At 40.9% G+C, this 11,587-nt stretch overlaps 1 protein-coding gene across 6 annotated transcripts in view; it reads left to right on the top strand.

Annotated features, from left to right (window-relative positions):
* Positions 1 to 11,587, top strand: part of SPTLC2 (serine palmitoyltransferase long chain base subunit 2) — a 116,336-nt gene that overhangs the window by 5,087 nt on the left and 99,662 nt on the right. The gene's annotated exons all lie outside the window — the stretch shown is intronic.

Below are 11,587 nucleotides of genomic sequence, written 5' to 3' on the forward strand. Positions count from 1 at the left end.
AATCTTGATAGATGATTCTATCCTATTTTTAAAGACCTCTAGAGGCTTTGCAGGAAATTTTCTCAGCAGCGATTTGGAGTATTCAGTGATCTTAATTACCAAGAGTTTATTACTGTGGATTTAACATTTGATTAAATAAACGGCATATTTTGGTTGCACCTGAAATATAATACAGTTGGTTTCTACGTTTAAAGCCCCTTGTTAACATTACTTTCTTTTGGTCTTCCATTTCTTTAAAGAACTTTTGAGATTTGTTCACACATTTAACCTTCCTTAATTAGCTAACAAATATGGAAGAAAAAAATTATCTGCCTTGGAGAGAGTTTGGACCTAAGATTCTTCCCTTTAGGAATAGTTTTAATGAGATATTAGAAGGATGATAGCCTTCTAGCTGCCAGAATAAATAAGATTCTTAAGGAGGAATTGGGGTACAAGTTATGTTCTTATTTAAATGATAAGAAAAGTAGAAAGAACAAAGTGCTGGTTTTGTTTCTTATACTTAGAAGAAGGCAAATGAATAACTAATGAGCGGTGGTTTACTAAGTAGCGACTAGGCTTTTGTTTCCACTGAGAGGAAACATTACCTGGGAAAAGGAGAAGTTAGTTATGACAGAGGAACTGGAGGAGTAACTAGAATGGCCAGTATACCTGTTCAAGTTTTTCAGGGCCTGATGAGACATCCAAAGACCTCAAAGCTTTGCAAAAATAATGCTGTTAACTGTTTACAACTCGTGGGACTAGATTTTTGTTTCAAATGCTTTTTGTTCCAAGGGGAAGAACATTTCAAGTCTTACTAGTTGGATGTGAAAGATTCCAGAGTCATTTGAGGTACTCAGGAATTCTCTTTAATAAAAATTCTTGGGAAATGAGACCCGTGTTTAATATATAAACCACTGTATTCTTAATATAGTATTTTAGAACTTGGATATTCAGGGAATGCAGACTTGCCCACTTTTTAAGGTTGGACTAGGTGCCCCAGAAACTTCATAGTGTTCTGAACGAGTAGTTAATTGGTTGAGATTCAATCAGATTCCATTTTTCTTTTTTTTTTTTTTTTTTTTTTTTGCGGTACGCGGGCCTCTCACTGTCGCGGCCTCTCCCGCTGCAGAGCACAGGCTCAGGACGCACAGGCCCAGCGGCCATGGCTCACGGGCCCAGCCGCTCCGCGGCACGTGGGATCCTCCCAGACCGGGGCACGAACCCGCGTCCCCTACATCGGCAGGCGGACTCTCAACCACTGCGCCACCAGGGAAGCCCCAGATTCCATTTTTGAAAGAAAGAAGCAGTGTTTATTGGCAGAATAGGCAATTGAGAGGATGGGTAGAGGCTGTGTTTGCATTCTGAGTGGGTGTGTCTTATTTGATTAAATACATGGTTTGTGGCCTCAACAGCCAGTTGCCTTCTGAATAGCTTCTAAGAAGGCTTCTGTAATATAATTTGTAATTTGTGACCCATTAAACCCATTAAGCAAGTAAGCCTTTTGCTCTTGACTGATTTAAGCTCAGAAAATTTAGCTTAACATTTGTTGTCTTTAAGACTACCTTCAAGACCCATTATGAAGGTTAAGGTGGCAATTTTTCCTTTTGTTTTAAAATAATTTTTGCTTCTGATTGTAGAAAAAATACATGTATACTCTAAGACCCTAAAGGATTGAGATAACCCCTGTGGTGGTGGCTCATTTTTATTTATTTTTATTATTATTATTTTTAGAAATATTTATTTATTTATTTGGCTACACCAGGTCTTAGTTGCAGCACGCGGGATCTTTCATTGCTGCGCAAGGGCTCTTCGCTGGCGGCGCAGGGGCTTCTCTCTAGTTGTGGTGCGCAGGCTCAGTAGTTGCGGTGTGCGGGTTTAGTTGCCCCACTGCGTGTGAGATCTTAGTTCCCCGACCAGGGATCGAACCTGCATCCCCTGCATTGGAAGGCAGATTCTTAACCAATGGACCACCAGGGAAGTCCCAGCTTTCTGATAATTTCTAAGTACAGTGAAATATGCAGTTATACTGAGACTATGGTTGTGATCCAGCCTTACTCCAAATAATACATATTGAGGTCGGGGAAAATATTCAACAATTTTTATGACTTGGAAAGCTTTAGAAACTACTGTACAGATGAAGTACTGACCTGTCAAATGTGGTGGTTTTGAATTATTCTAAATAAGCCTCTTGCTGCCTAATAAGTCAGCCCCTTCAGCAAACATCTGAGGTTTTACTGTTTGAATTGTGCCTGGTATGTAATAGGAACTCAGGAAATCTTAGTTGAAGGAATGAATGGGTGGTAGTTAAAGCCATGGGAATTGGTAAAGTAGATAGAAGAGGGCATTAAGCAAGAAGAGGAGGCACTAAGGATGTAATATTGGGGAATCAGTGTTCTTGGGAGAAGGCAAGCACAAACACACACCACTGCTGCAGAAGTTTGGTTGAGAAAGAACAGAAGTGTTGGCAAGTGGTGTGTGAAAGCCCAAGGAAACGGAGGGTGTTTCTTTTTTTTTTTTAAAGAGAAATTATGTATTTAATTATTTATTTATTATTTATTTTTGGCTGTGTTGGGCCTTCATTGCTGTGCACAGTAGTTGTGGCACACAGGCTCAGTAGTTGTGGCTCAGGGGCTCTAGAGCGCAGGCTCAGTAGTTGTGGCTCACAGGCTTAGTAGCTCCGCGGTATGTGGGGTCTTCCCAGACCAGGGCTCAAACCTGTATCCCTTGCATTGGCAGGCAGATTCTTAACCGCCACGCCACCAGGGAAGCCCGAGGGTGTTTCTTTAAGCAGTGTAAGCAACATCTTGGTGGTCAGAAACCAAGAATAATAATGGTAATAGGTATCATTTACTGTGGCCAGGGCCTCTCCCAGCCTTTTAACCTATCTGATCTTCACAGGGCCCTTGGTAGGTGAATACTATCTCCATTTTACAAATAAGACTGAATTCCAAATCATTTAAATAACTGACCCAGTTAGGAAGTTAATAGAGCCTGGGTTGTATTCTTTATCTTACTCTATCATGTCACTGGATTTGGCAATTCAGAACTTACTGGTGATTTTTGAGGATTTTAAATTAGATATTAGGGATGACAATAGATTTCATCTCTTGAGAGTTGATTATAGAGGCTGATCTTTTCTTGGAATTTTACTGAAATGTACTAGCCTCTCACTACTGCCTACCACTCATACTAGAGAAAATAGTTTGGAGCTTCATGCCCATCACACAAGCTGTGCCACACTCTGAACATATATTTCCAGAAGTGTCTTCATTTTCTTGGCAGGCAAATTTTGAAAAGTTGGGAGTCCACATTTTTTCTTGCAATCAGGATAAGTTCCCGAATTTTTGTGGGTAAGTATCTCGTATGGAATGGACTAAGGAGTGCTTCCAAAGCCAGCTGTGAAACAAACCTATATTTTGACATTACCATATTCCTACTGAAAACTCAAAAATGCAGACCTCCAAGTATATATGCACTGCAGGATTTCAGTCAGTGTCATCCTGTGCACTCTGGGCAGTGATGTTCTGCACAGGAGTTATTATTTTCACTTGCCACTCACAGCTCTGTAGCACTTCCCTATCTCTAGATAAGCATCAAGGTATGACAGACGGATGTAATAGGAGATTGGCGTACCAGTGCAGTTCTGCCACAAATTCCACGTCTTTTTCTGAGCTATATTCCACCTCTAACATGTTCTAGGCCTGTAACACCGTGCCCTCCTCTCTGGCTTTGTAGTTGACATGAACTGGAAAGGCAACCCAGTTTGCATCAGTCTCCCTTCTCTGGGAATACTCCCTTATACCAGGGGTGGGTCCCTGGTGGTCACATCTGTGCAATATGACCGATTTCCTGGGTCATAACTGACTGGCACAGCAGTAGGCACCTATGCCAAAATGAACCCAACAACCCTCTCTCGTGGGGATTTAAAATTTCAGTGGGGAGAGTTTGCCCTTAAGTAGACTAGCACCTGTGTTACACTCTTTACAATAGTTCATATACTTAAAAGTTCTAAATTTTTTCGTTTTATAAAGAAGTATTTCTTGAAAATTTGCATACTTTCAATAAGATTTAAAATGAACAGATGTAGTGTTTCTCTTGTAAAGTCAACATACTTTACATACTATTTTATATGAAAATATAGGAGTTGGAAAAATACCATACTTGCAGAACATTAAATATGTTAATGTTTAAAGAAAATAAATTAAGAAATTAAATTAAAATATGAAGAAATATGAAATAAATGAAGAAATATGAAATATTTCTTAAATTATGAAGAAAATAAATTCAGTTGACCCTTGAACAACTCAGGTCTGAACTGCACCAGTTCACTTTTATGCAGATATTATTCAGTAGTAAATACTACAGTACTGCACAGTCTGTGGTTGGTTGAATCCGTGGATGTGGAGGAACCTTGGATACGGAGGGCCAACTATGAATTATACTGAGATTAACTGCAGCATTGTTCAAGGGTCAGCTTTATCTCCTGAAATTCTATAACCTGGAGATAAATACTGTAACATTTGGATATATATCCTGCCATGTATTTATATATGTGTGTGTGTATATATATACATATAAATGTGTGTATGTGTGTGTGTGTGTATATATATATATATATACACACACAAATGTGAGAGGGAGTGGGTTACAATTTTACATAAAAGAGATCGTACTACATCTATTTTACAGTTTTTTTCTCTTAGTATCATGAATATAATATCATCAGTCAGTAGAGACAAACATCATTTTTTTACAATGTATTTTTAAAAACATTATTTACCTATTTATTTGGCTTTGTTGGGTCTTCATTGCGGCACGCGGGGTCTTCGTTGCAGCATGCGGGATCCTTTGTTGCGGCACAGGCTTCTCTCTAGTTGTGGTGCACCGGCTCCAGAGTGTGCGGGCTCTCTGGTTGCAGCATGCAAGCTCAGTAGTTGTGGCATGGGCTTAGTTGCCCTGCGGCATGTGGGATCTTAGTTCCCCGACCAGGGATCGAACCCACGTCCCCTGCACTTGAAGGCGGATTTTTAACCACTGGACCACCAGGGAAGTCCCTACAATGTATTTTCTTTCTTTTGGTTGAATGAAAGATTCTGTAAATTCTACAGTGCTTTACAATTTTCAAAAGTTTCACACAGGGGAATTCCCTGGCAGTCCAATGGCTAAGACTCTGTGCTTTCACTGCTGAGGGCACGGGTTCAATTTTTGGTGTGGGAACTAAGATCCTGCAAACTGTGCAGCATGGCCAAAAAAAGAAAAAAGTTTCACACACATGATTTCATGTAATCCCATAATAACTCTTTTTCTCCTTACCCCTATATAGCCCCTCCCCCACAAACATCATTCTTTTAAAGGGTGCATAAATTATATAGTACAGATACATAGCGTAATTTATTTAACCAATCCTCATGCATAATGTTTAGACTTTTCTCAGTATTTCTGATATATGAGCCCTTTGTACTTCTCTTAACACTTTTGGGTTTTTTTGTTAGGATAAATGCCTAGAAATGAGATTGCTCACTCAGAAGATGTGTGTGTTTGTGTGTGTGTGCGCGCGCATGTGTATAAAATCAGAATATCATTTTGTAAAATAAAGGAGGTTTAAAGATTAAAATTTTTTTTCTGATTTCTAAAATGCAGTGAACCACCACTTAAGTGATCCAAACCGTATCTTTTTAAAAAATTTTTATTTTATTTATTTATTTATTATTATTATTTTTTTGCGGTACGTGGGCCTCTCACTGTTGTGGCCTCTCCCGTTGCGGAGCACAGGCTCCGGACGCGCAGTCTCAGTGGCCATGGCTCACGGGCCCAGCCGCTCCGCGGCATGTGGGATCTTCCCGGACCGGGGCACGAACCCGCGTCCCCTGCATCGGCAGGCGGACTCTCAACCACTGTGCCACCAGGGAAGCCCCAAACCGTATCTTTAAATGAATAAAACCACTATCTCAAAATATAATGTTACACAGAGTCAGCTTGGGTTCCTAAAATTCACAGGTGAAAATGTGTTACAAGTGTCAGTTTCCTCAAATTGATCTTTAAGACGATGCAGTTCCAGTTAAAATCCTACCCTCCAAGTGTTTTTCTCTTCTGTTTTTCTCCCTCCCTCTCTCTTATTCTTTCTTGACAAATTGATTCTAAAATGCATGTGCAAAAGCAAAGGGCCAAGAAGAGCCAAGGCAGTTTTGAAGAAAAATTAGATGGGAGTAGTCATCTTTATTAGATAATAAGACTTGCCATAAAACTACAGTTATTTAGGCAGTAGATTTTGATCAGATAGTATATAAATGGAGCAGAATAGAAAACCCAGAAAGAGTACACTATGAATATGGAATTTGATAGATAAGGGTGGTGGCATTTCAAATCAGTGGGGAATGGATTGCCTTTTTATTAAGTGGTGCTGAGACAAGTAGTATGGAAAAAAAAATAGATCCCAACTTCACACCACTCTGTAAAAATCAGTCCTAGGTTGTTAGATATTCATATGTGAACATCAAAAAATATAAAGCTATAGCATATAAAAGAAAATGTTTATGACCTTAGCATATAGAGTGATTACCCTAATGTCATCAAAGCACAACTTCTGCACACAATAGCATCAAAAAGAATTAAATGATTAGAAAAAAATGCAATAGAAAAAGTGCAAGACTTGTACACTGAAAACTACAAAACATTTTGAAAGAAATCAAAAAAGATTTAAATAAATGCAAAGACATCCGATGTTCAGGGATTGAAAGACTTAATATTAAGATTAATCTACAAATTCAGTGCAACTCATTGAAATCCCAGTTGGTTTTTTTGGTGATATTTACAAGCTGATCCTAAAATTCATATGAAAATGTAAGGGACCCAGAATAGACCAAGTCTTGAAAAAGAAGAACAAAGTTGGAGATCAGTGGAATATAATTGAGAGTCCAGAAATAAACCCCTACATTTATAGTCAGTTGATTTTTTTTACAAGAGTAGATAATTCAAGGGGGGGAAAGAATGACCTTTTTAAAAAAAATGGTGTGGGGGGAACTGGACGTCCACATGTAAAAGAACTAGCTTGGATCCCTGCCTTATACCACATACAGAAAAATTACTCGAAATGGACCAAAGACCTAAATATAAGAGTTACAGCTATAAAATTCTTAGGAAAAAACATAGGTATAAACCTTTATAGACTTTGATCAGGCAGTGCTTTTTTGGCTATGACTCCAAAAGTATAAGCAACCAAAGAAAAAGTAGATAAATTGTACTAGATCAAAATTACAAGCTTGTATTTCAAAGGACACCATGAAGAAAGTGAAATGACAATCCACAGAATGAGAAAATGTTTGAAAATCATATAGCAGATAAGAAACTTGTTATCTGGAATGTATAAAGCACTCTTATAACTCAACAATAAAAAGACAACCCAAGGAGGTTCCCTGGCGATCCAGTGTTAGGACTTGGCGCTTTCACTTCCGTGGCCTCAGTTCAATGCCTGGTCGGGGAACTAAGGTCCCACAAGCCGCCCTGCAGCACGGCCAAAACCGAAAAAGACAACCCAGTGTTAAAATGGACAGAAGACTGTGATAGAAGTATCTGTTGGAGACCTCTGCTGTTCATGCTAAAGGATAATATCTTTATCGCCTCCCGTACAATTGTGGCTTTGTATGTAGGCAAAGGAAGCAGGTTATTTCCAGGGCAGCTAAGTTAATTAGCGTTCATTCTGGTTTCCTAAAAACAGACATTTTTTTAGCAGGGGAAACGAAACTCATATAACCATTTATCTCAATCCATGTATAGCTGATAATATGAATAGCAAAAATAGCTAATTATATGAAATAGCAAAAATGAGCACGAAGTTTGAGTTTAAATTCTAATTTTAAGCCACTGATAATTTTAAAACAATCATTTTAAGTTGTATTATCTCTGAAATAATTAAAAGAAAATTTGATTCATAGAAAATCTCAGGAATATGACTAAGAAATGGTAACAAATGGAAAATGTAGAGACTTGGATTCTCGTCCTGACTTTGAATCTAACTTTCTTGTGACTGGACAAGTAGCTTAAATTTTCCTTGGTTTTGTCATTAATAATGTGAAGAAGAAAAGTGAGACAACTTGAGAATTGCTTGTAATAGAAATGCTTCTCACTTTGTGTGCATTTTTCATCCTCTGCATTTATATATAAATCCCTTTAGACAGTATCCCTTAAAATAGTTTCTTTATTCTTTTTTTAATTTGTTTTTTTGTTGCGGTATGCAGGCCTCTCACTGTTGTGGCCTCTCCCGTTGCGGAGCACAGGCTCTGGACGCACAGGCTCAGTGGCCATGGCTCACGGGCCTAGCCGCTCTGCCGCATGTGGGATCTTCCCGGACCGGGGCACGAACCCATGTCCCCTGCATCGGCAGGCGGACTCTCAACCACTGCGCCACCAGAGAAGCCCTCTTTATTCTTTTATCTCAAAAATCATGTTGATCTTTGCATGTTTTTTCTCTTAAAAAATGCAGAATTCTTGAAGACTTGAAAAAGGACTGTCTCTTATTTGTATGGTCAAATACCTTGTACAGATCTTGACATATAAATAGAAATGAAATATTTGTTGAATGAGTGAAAAGAATGAGATGATTATGATGATTTTGAGCTCTTTGGTAAAAAGGGGGCTCTGGGTTCCTAGGGGAGTCTTTGATGTCTGAAAATTATTCTTGCAGTTTTAGAAATGTTAAAAAACTTTAACAGGAATCTACACTTCTGAGGACATGAAATTAAAGGGAGGGATCAAGGGGTGAGAGATTTCCCAAGACTAGCAGTACTGAAATATAAGGTGACTGTAGACTACTGTATACCGTGCCTTCTCTTTTTCAGTCATACTCCTATTTTCTCTCCCAGCCTCTTGGGAAAGCAGGATTTTTTGATTGATTGCTGGACACTGTGAATAAAAGACCTGCAGAGGGCTTCCCTGGTGGCGCAGTGGTTGAGAGTCCGCCTGCCGATGCAGGGGACGCGGGTTCGTGCCCCGGTCCGGGAGGATCCCACATGCCACGGAGCGGCTGGGCCCGTGAGCCATGGCCACTGAGCCTGTGTATCCGGAGCCTGTGCTCCGCAACGGGAGAGGCCACAGCAGTGAGAGGCCCGCGTACTGCCAAAAAAAAAAAAAAACCTGCAGAGATTAAAGTCAGTGTTATTTTTGCCTTTTGCTATTTTAGATATGGCAAGGGCCTGAGCACCTCCATCTAACCAGGGATTGAGCTGGGTGGGCTGGGCTGAGTTTTTTTTTTTTTTTTAATAAATTTATTTGTTTATTTTTGGCTGCGTTGGGTCTTCGTTGCTGTGCACGGGCTTTTTCTGGTTGTGGTGAGTGGGGGCTACTCTTCATTGCAGTGCGCGGGTTTCTCATTGCGGTGGCTTCTCTTGTTGCGGAGCACAGGCTCTAGGCACGCGGGCTTCGGTTGTTGTGGCACATGGGCTCAGTAGTTGTGGCTTGCGGGCTCTAGAGTGCAGGCTCAGTAGTTGTGGCACACGGGCTTAATTGGTCCATGGCATGTGTGATCTTCCCGGACCAGGGATTGAACCCGTGTCCCCTGCATTGGCAGGCGGATTCCTAACCACTGCATCACCAGGGAAGTCCTGGGCTGAGTTTTTAGGTAGATTCAGTTCACTCTAGTGAGTACAGTGTCTCAAGGATGAGATCCATTGTGTGTTTGTGGTAGGCCCCTCCCTCTGGTATGACTTTACCTCTTAAGCATTGTAAGACTGTGGTTGATTTCAAGTCACCTTTCTAGTCCATCTCCCCAGCTTCTCCAGCACTTAGTAAACGTCCTATGCAGAAAACTGGTCACTTTTCTGTGACTCTTCATACTAACCTATATAGCTGTTATAGACTCTGTTGGTTTTTCTTTCTCTTGGTAGAGTTTCTCTGCCTTTGGCAAGTCCAGTTATGATCAGTTCCTGTTCAAACTCTGCAAGTACCACGAGGAGAGAAAATGACTAGCAATTTCAGCTCAGTAAGGAAAGGCTTTTCCCTCTTCGGAATTTTGGGTCATCTTGTTCTCTTTGCATGGAAAACAATTCTTCATTGTCTTTAAAACTACTTCTTGTTTTGAGTAATCTGTTTAGTTTTATGTAGTTTTTCTGTGAAAGTGATGGCTTGCCTCTACATATTACCTCCAACTTGGAAGCAAAAGTCTCAATATTGTTTTCTGATTTATTTGTTTTTGTTGCTATAAATGTGACATTTAAATAAACAAGATGGAAATGATTTCTCTTTGTGAAGTCTGGAGATAGACAGGTAGTCCTGGGCAGGTAGGTTATGAGGTATCTTCTCTGTTGTCTTGCAGTCTTTGAGGATGTTGTCTTCAGTTAGCATCTTCAATCACATCTATGTTCTAGGCCACAGGCAGAAGGAAAGAGAAGTGAGGGAAAGCAATTGCTGTTTTAAAGGATGTAATCCAGCCCTGGTACTCATCATTTCTATTCACTTCCTATTGGCCCAAATTCCTCACATGGTTACCTTTTGCTGCAAGAGAGATTGGGAATGTGGACTGTAGCTGGGTAGCCTTGTACCCAGCTAAAACTGAGAGAGTCTATTACCAATGGGAACTTACGGAGAATATATACAAGGGGCGAGTTAGCTGTCTCTTCCACAGTACGGTATGAGGAAAAGCTCTAACTAGGGGTTTGGGTTTTTTTTTCCTGAACAGTCAATTTTCTTAAAAAAATTTTTTTACATTTTATTTTATTTTTTTGGCTGCTTCGTATGGCTTCCAGGATCTTAGTTCCCTGACCAGGGATTGAACCCAGGCCCACGGCAGTGAAAGCGTGGAGTCCCAACCACTGGACCACCAGGGAATTCCCTACATCTTAGTTTATTTCTTTGCAAATTAAAGGTGCATTGAAAAATAAACTAATGAAGAGAAATGAGAGGTCCAGAGCAGGGGTATCCCAGGCTGGGAGCAGGCAAGCCTGGCCACCATCGAGCCTAGCCCTTGTCCGGCCGCAGCCAGGTCAGGTTGGGAGATAACCGTCAGCCACTCTGTCAGTACGAAAGCCTGAGTGGTGTCCTGGCAGGAGAGACTAGCCACCTCTGCCTCTCTCCCCAGCAGCCCCCAGCTTGGAGAGCAGTGTTTCCAGCAGCAGCTCAGAGTGGGATGCGGGCTGGCTCTGTGAGGTACTGCAAGTTGATGGCCAGGCTCCCTACAGAACCATCCAGTGCTGGGGCCTCTCCAGCTGGAAAGGAGGCTGATACCTCTCCCAGGTGTTAATACACTTTACAACTCTGTTCCCAAGCTCATTCATCTCTGATGATGTTCCTCTGTCCACCAAGCGGTCACCAATCATTGCAGGAGAGAGAAAGAACAGTGGAAGCAGAGCAAGAAAGCTAGTCAACCACCCTTAGTGACTCTTGAGTTGGCTAGTGACTTCCAGGCCCTAGAAGACTGACCCCTTTTCTGTCTACTGTGTATGGTCTATACCTGACTCCTGTGCACCTGTATGTATGTTTATCCCTAATAGAGGAAGTTGATTACACTGAGATGAATTAGCAGCCCCTCCCCCTGGGATCCCTACTCCTTCCCGCCTGCCCTTCTCTTCTTGGAGGCTGGTCCAAAGGGACACATAATATTGCGAGGGTCTGGGTGGCT

The sequence above is a fragment of the Lagenorhynchus albirostris genome, chromosome 1, assembly GCF_949774975.1.
Source record: "Lagenorhynchus albirostris chromosome 1, mLagAlb1.1, whole genome shotgun sequence".
In the NCBI taxonomy this organism is placed as follows: domain Eukaryota; kingdom Metazoa; phylum Chordata; class Mammalia; order Artiodactyla; family Delphinidae; genus Lagenorhynchus; species Lagenorhynchus albirostris.